Source organism: Pseudonaja textilis, chromosome 2 (genome assembly GCF_049901715.1).
Source record: "Pseudonaja textilis isolate UNSWEBS1 chromosome 2, rPseTex1.2, whole genome shotgun sequence".
Taxonomy (NCBI): domain Eukaryota; kingdom Metazoa; phylum Chordata; class Lepidosauria; order Squamata; family Elapidae; genus Pseudonaja; species Pseudonaja textilis.
The window spans coordinates 123,866,582-123,873,548 of NC_141991.1; the positions used below are offsets into that span (position 1 = coordinate 123,866,582).

Here is a 6,967-nt window from a genome sequence, read left to right on the forward strand (position 1 = left end):
ATAGAATTTGCTTGTAAGCAAATAGGAATAGGATTGCAACTTTTAAATTACAACAAATGCTGTAATGGTCTGTGTCTAGAGAGATGTAAAATCAAGCCCCAGAAATTTCCTCTCAGAATATTATTGGCTTTCTCCAGATGAAGGAACGGTGGAGGTACATCATTGCATGAATAACCCCAACCCTTCTGTTAAAAATGTGCACATGGAAACAGTGTTCACAACGGAGACCCTAGCCTTCTAAAGTGCAAGCTGTGATTTAAATAGAGCAGCAGTTATACATATGGGAGGGGATGTTTAGACTCAGTATTTGTGTTGCTACACTCCACAGTTACCAGACACTATAATAAAATCACTTGCATCAGAGGAAAGCTGACCACACATTTTAGCACTTTTCATAGCTCGAACTTAATCACGGCAGGAAGCTTTCCTGCTACTGGGGGAACATATTGCGTCACTAGAACATCTGACACGGGTATCTTATGTCAATCACTTTGCTTAAGGTCATTAAAAATATTAGGGGGTGTTCTCTTACAATATAAAGCTGTGGCACAGAGTGACAATTAGCAGGACATACAGCAATGCTAAATCAGTGGACAGAGGATTTAAAAACCCACTATTATTCAGAATGAGGGCAGTGGTTAACATCTGCAAGGCAGAGGGGGTCAGTCCCATACTAAAGCAATAATTCTGATCAAGCTTCAACTAGGGAAACAAAGACAGCATATTCTGGCTGTAATATACTTATTTTTTTCCCTGCTGGAATTTTGTTTAGCCCAGCAATTTGACTGGGTGTATTGTAAAATTCAGGTGCACTGAAACACCAGCCAACCATCTGAACAGCACGTGAGTATAGAAGACAGAAATAATTTTCCCAAGGATGATATTATAGAGTTAGCCTTTTTTTTTTGACCCAAACTTTCAGCTCAATATCATTTAAGGCTTTTTCAGGTTTGGATCAGGTTTCAAACTCTCAATGACATAGTGGGCCAAGGGTTATTGAACAAGAACCCTTATGCAGACATGTATAACAGACGGTAGCTCTTTTGCAATATGTATGTCCTGTTCATTGTCACTCTGTGCCACAGCTTTATATTGTAAGAGCATACCCCTTAATATTTTAATGACCCTAAGCAAAGTGATCTCTTATAGGCCATTTATTTAGGCAAAATGAGTATAAGAAGCATAATTCAACAAAAAATGAATTAGGGAGGGATGATTGCTGGAAATGAAATAGCTTTCTATGTACTGGTGGGCTTGCTCAGGAAGAGCAAATGGGATTTCTTTTTCAGATGTCCTTCAATTCTTTGTGAATGTTCCCTTGTTTGTTGACTTTAGTTTCATGGAGACATAATGAGTAAAGGGCAAAAATAACTACTTGGTGTATCTTTTGATTGGTTGGACTAGAGCTGTCAATCTGGAAATATTCCAACTGCCCACCTCAATGGGGCTATCATAGGAGTACTCCCAAAACAAAATGGTGGAGGGAATAACATCAACAATCTTTAAAAGTATCCCCAAATTATACATTATTTATCCATGCTCAATTATTAATTTCTACATCTACATCTCCATGTATGCCAAATGATATTAACTTGTTTTCATATTGATTCCACTAGGATATCTCTGGTTCAGTGCACAATTCACCAAATGGACAGAGCCATATACTATGAAGAAAAGTCCACCCTGCTTCCATTCAGGAATCAAATATTCTAAAACAGAACCTCCCCTGCATTGGATAAAGCTGGGTTATCAGAAAGATTTCCTCTACTCTCCTAAAACAATCAGAGATGAGCATTCCCACTCAGTTAGATTCCCTTTCTGTCTCAAGAGCTCACTTTGTGAATTAAATTAACAGCTTTCCTGAAAAACTGGCTCATGACATGATTTCCTTGTGAACTCCATCCACCTGTCATGTCAGAGCTTGGAAAGCTGCCAGAATTGGCAGGAAATAATAGGCAGCAGGATACTGGTGTGTGTCAATGGCCCTGACCCTCCCATTCCTGAACATGAATAAGTTTGATGCTTGCAAGGCGTCAGAGCCCATCAGCTTCTGGATTCACAGAAGCCTATGGGTGGGATGCACAGCTCTTGAAATAACATCCAGCCAGTAGAAAGCTTTACAGCTTGGGAAGCAGAAGGGGCTGCATTCTCTTTGGCTGGAATTCCCATACATCCCTTTGTTCTTTGGCTTAATAAGATTCCGACTGGTTCTAATTGAAGAACGAAACACAATCCTAATGTGAGCGGTTGCTTGACAAGCTAAAATAAAAGTTCACCCAAGGGAAACATGAAAGCAGTGGTTCATAATTTCCACCTTTCAAAACATTTCTTTAAAAGGAAATGCGGTCAGTTGGGATGCTGAAAAATACCCACATGGAAATTTATTTCCCATTGATCGGTGAGTGGGTTTAAAAAGAAAAAAACAAGTCATCAATTTGATTACATTTAGTGAATGAAATTCTTTACTAGGGTGAAGCATTTCCTGAGTACTACAGTTCACATATCGTGGTATCTATGCCTTCAGAATAAATATGGTATCTCACATATGTTGTGGCAATAGATCATTGATAGAATTTATTGTAATTATGGTGCAATAGTCAATCCAAGGTTTCTGATGACATGTATCTGCAAAAAAGGTGCCATTCTTGTTTCTAACTAATGTATATCCCATGTTTACCTTACCCATTTTTACTCCACATAAGCAGTAGGCTGTTTCATATTGGAAATGCAGTTATTTAAATGAATTTTAATGTTCATACTTGATAAAGTGACTTGATAGCCCAGTTTCCATAGTATATCAGTTGGTTCTTGCAGTATCGATTAAAGTATTGAGTAATGGCTGCTGAATTTGCCACCTAAATACTGTATAATTTCAGGTATGAAGACATAGCATCTTCAAACAGACTGGAACCCATAAAGGGTAAGTGTTTGGCAGCATCCATTGATTGATTTATTTTTTACTTTGGAACTGATACCTTTGGAAACTTGCTTGTGCAAAAAGTGACCTTTCCTTTTCTAGGAAGGAATCCATATATTTACTGGCAATGGCATCCATCTCGCTATATAAACCAGATTAGCATTGAAAAATCTTTCAATAGTGCCAGTAAATAAGTCACGACTGAAAGATTGCTTCTTGTATATAGACTTTTTTTTATATATTGAAAGAATCCAGATTTAAATTAGTGGGAAAATTTTCCTCTACTTTCCCAAGGTTATTATACTGCAAATGGAAAGTGCATTTCCTGGTTTACCTGGAAGGGCCTCATGCTTCCTGCTGGTGGGATAGATAGGGCTGCTCAGCTGAACAGGTGGGGCTGGGAAGCCCCCAACCACCCTATGGATCCGAGATGTCCAACCTTGGCAACTTTAAGACCTGTGGAAAAATGGCTGGCTGGGGAATTCTGGAAATTGAAGTCCTCAAGTCTTAAAATTGCCAAATGTTGGTATAAATTCCCTTGCTGTAGATTCTGCTCATATTCTTCACATCAGGCTGCCAAGATTGATGCTGGAGGGGCAGTGAGGGAGGGCTGGTATCAAGAGAAACAGGTTGACCTGCCAGCATCTATCAGCCAGCCTGAGAAGCAGCTGACAGGCTGGATTAAGACTGATATGACGAAGTGAGTGAGGTCCTGCTTCACCACATAGACCCTGAAGGTATTTTTTCAGCTCATTTTAGAACTGTTACTGTCAGCATTTTATATAATTTATCGTTACTTGTACCATTCTAAAACAGAATACAGTGGTGGGCTGATGTTAGTTGTGGTGGAAGAACTCCTTCCATTATCTCACTATAATTTTCCTTCTCCTGTGCCTTATGCTCTTTATTTCTAAAATTCTCTGGCTAATGAAGCTACGTTTATAATGAACCTGAACAAGGATCAAGATGAACCATGTGCAAAAGAAGGAGCTCTCCTACTTCATCCATTCCACAAAGTTTTCTGCTCGTTCTCCGTTTTTCTAGAATCTAGATATTTTTAGCCCCATTTTTAAAATTTAAAAATAACTTCAGGCAGCAAACATACCGAATATTCATTCTTTCTCCCATTTTCCCCACATTCACACCTGTGAGGTGAATTGGGCTGAGAGCGACTGGTTCAATGTCACCCAGATGGATTTTTATGCTTTAGGCAGAAACCAGAACCAGAACTCAGACTCTCAGTTTCTAGCCTGGTTGCCTTAACCATTAGAGGAAATTGATGGCGAAACCTTTGGGCCTAGGCCACTGTGAACAGCACTAGCAGCACCGAAGCTGGGCCTGAGGTTGACACCAGGCCTCAACTTTGGCTCTAGCACCACCAAAAGGAAGCTTTGTGTGGTTCCCCAAGGTGTACAAGTCTTGAGGAGTGGTGCAATTGCGTCACAGTCTAGTGTTTCCCAAGATCTTCCACTGATGTACCTTCAGGCAATGTTCCCTGACAAGCCCTGCGGCCTACTTCTCCAGATACGTCACACAAGACCTTATTTCTTAAAGCAGCTTCAGAGTATGTGCTTCTGCGGTTTCTGAAACCTGGAAAAATACATCCTATTCTCATACAATTCTCTGAGAACAGAGAGCACTTTCAAGAATAGTTGTTGCCAGATGTTGGTGAATGCTGGCATTGTAACATGTCATCTTTGACACACATGTCATAGGTTCATCACCACTGCTCTAAATTAAACTTTTCTGGAGCCCATCACAGTATTTTGTAAGTTGCTGATTTTGAGCGGGAGTGGGTGAGGGCCAGAATCCATCCCCCAGTAGCAAAACAGTAAATCTGTGTTCTGATAAAGGAAAATACTCCGAGGTGCTATTTGACCGGTTCGCACCTATTCAGGCAAACTGGTAGCGGTTATTTGGCATGGGTCACCCAACCGTGGCAATCCCTGGCTGGCCATGCCCCCAACCCGGTCACCCGGTCACTCACTTGTGATAGCTCTCCTAGCTTTCCGTTCCCCATGTCCTCTTTCTCCCTGGGGAAAAGGAAGAAAGGCATGGACGCTGCAAGTATCGCTTTCCCCGTGTGAGTTAAAGTGCTGGAGTGAGAAGGAGTGTGGTCTGACGGGGTAGGGGTGAATCGAGTCTTGGAGAAATTTAAAGGAGCTGCTTCCAAAATGCTTGTCTGTTAAATGCTGTGTGTGTGTGTGTGTGTGTGTGTGGAGAGAGAGAGAGAGAGAGAGAGAGAGAGAGAGAGAGAGAGAGAGAGAGAGAGAAGAAAGAAAGGAAAGGAAAGGAAAAAGGAAGGAAGGAAGGAAGGAAGGAAGGAAGGAAGGAAGGAAGGAAGAAAGAAAGAAAGAAAGAAAGAAAGAAAGAAAGAAAGAAAGAAAGAAAGAAAGAAAGAAAGAAAGAAAGAAAATAGGAAGAAACAGAGAGATAAAACTCTGTGCTATTATTTTTAATTGTTCCATTATTTATCATGTGTTAATATTTTACACCATCCCTACACCTAGGGTGATTTTTCTGCCTTTCTTTTGCCCAGGGCTACTACATATTTTTCAGGATTTACATGCATTCAATGTCAATAGTCCAGAGCATAAAATAAACATGTGTTTTAACATTAATCACCCTCCAAATGTTCCTTATAATTTGGAAGCCTTTATTATGTACTACTCCTTCGAGGAAGCTTAATCTTTATCAGTGAATTTATTTTGGATGGACCTGCATGAACCTATGATGATAAACTCATCACACATGAGTTTAAACATTATTGTCTCCTTGTTCACCGAGTCTTATAGGATAGACTAAGAATAGGAATACAATTTTGGAGTAATATGTGACAACATTTCCCATCAAAAACTGGAATGGATTTTATTTTTTATTTATTTATTTTATTTGTCAATCACTTGCAAGATTATAGGTATAAGTATAAACATGAGTAAGAATACAGGAAATAGATACAAATCAATGGAGACAATGGGACAGGGACGAGAGGTATGATGGTGCACTTATGCACGCCTCTTACAGACCTCTTAGGAATGGTTCTTAGGAATTTGCTTTGAATTCTGGAGGGGAGAAAGTTCTTCATTTTTTCCAGACCAAGACAAATAGCTCCAAGTTGGACATGCAAAGCATGCAATTGAACAAGACCCCTTATTTCCGGGGCTAGTGGAAGAGAGCCAGAATATTTGGAATGGCATCTTGGGATTGCAGCTGAAAAGAAACTGTTTGTTTGTAAGCAAGCCATCCTCCCACTTTTACTCCTGCTGATAAAGAAAGCTTCGTCTGCAATCCTTCTTCTGGGAAACCTCCTGAGGGTTTCTTTGAGAAAAAGTCAAAATGAACTCGGATTACTTCTGAGTAATAGTTATTTCAACTAGTTATTTTTCCTAAACTGCTTTTGCTTTTTGAACTGTGATCAATAGCAACCAATAGCTATAAAATACATAAAATATTATAAAATAAAAAAAAGTATCCTTAAAATACATGTCATAAAAGTAATCCGGGGAAAATGTTGCGCTAAGTTCTTTAAATTTTCCTTGTTGAACAAAAATGTATTTATTTTTATCCCGCTTTTATTATTTTTTAGAAATAACTGAAGCCTCCCTGAACAGGCATCGTTCTTTCAAGATGACGTTTCTTGACTTCCTGATGAAACTATAAATTCCCAATCGGATCAAACAAACCTTTGTAAGGCATTTTCAACTCTTCACACAATGTAATAAATGTGTACAAATAATAGACAGAGTGCAGCCAACATTTCCTTAGTCCAGGTCAGCAGCACTCACTGGTTTTGATGGAAAAGTTAAATATTGGGTTATGGTTGCAATTTCATGTAGACTGATTTCAGGGAACCAAATTCCACTGAACGCAGGAAACTTTCCTTTTAAACGATATGCAAAGGATGTGATGATTAATGTATCTTCCTAATATCGTGGTTCAATCTGTTTAGAAACCCTCTGAATCTTGGTATTTCATTTTGAAAGAAGTTACTTTTAAGTAATCTGTTTCCCATAATTTAAGGGCTTTGCCAGCTCCATTAACTTTAAGATC

The 6,967-nt window shown here is 39.3% G+C and overlaps 1 long non-coding RNA gene across 1 annotated transcript; it reads left to right on the top strand.

Annotated features, from left to right (window-relative positions):
• The first annotated feature begins 562 nt into the window (after positions 1 to 562).
• Positions 563 to 6,657, top strand: LOC148127057 (uncharacterized). Its single transcript, XR_015741894.1, has 3 exons — positions 563 to 843; positions 2,877 to 2,920; positions 6,504 to 6,657. It is a non-coding gene; the product is annotated as an uncharacterized LOC148127057 (long non-coding RNA).
• The last annotated feature ends 310 nt before the right edge of the window (positions 6,658 to 6,967 follow it).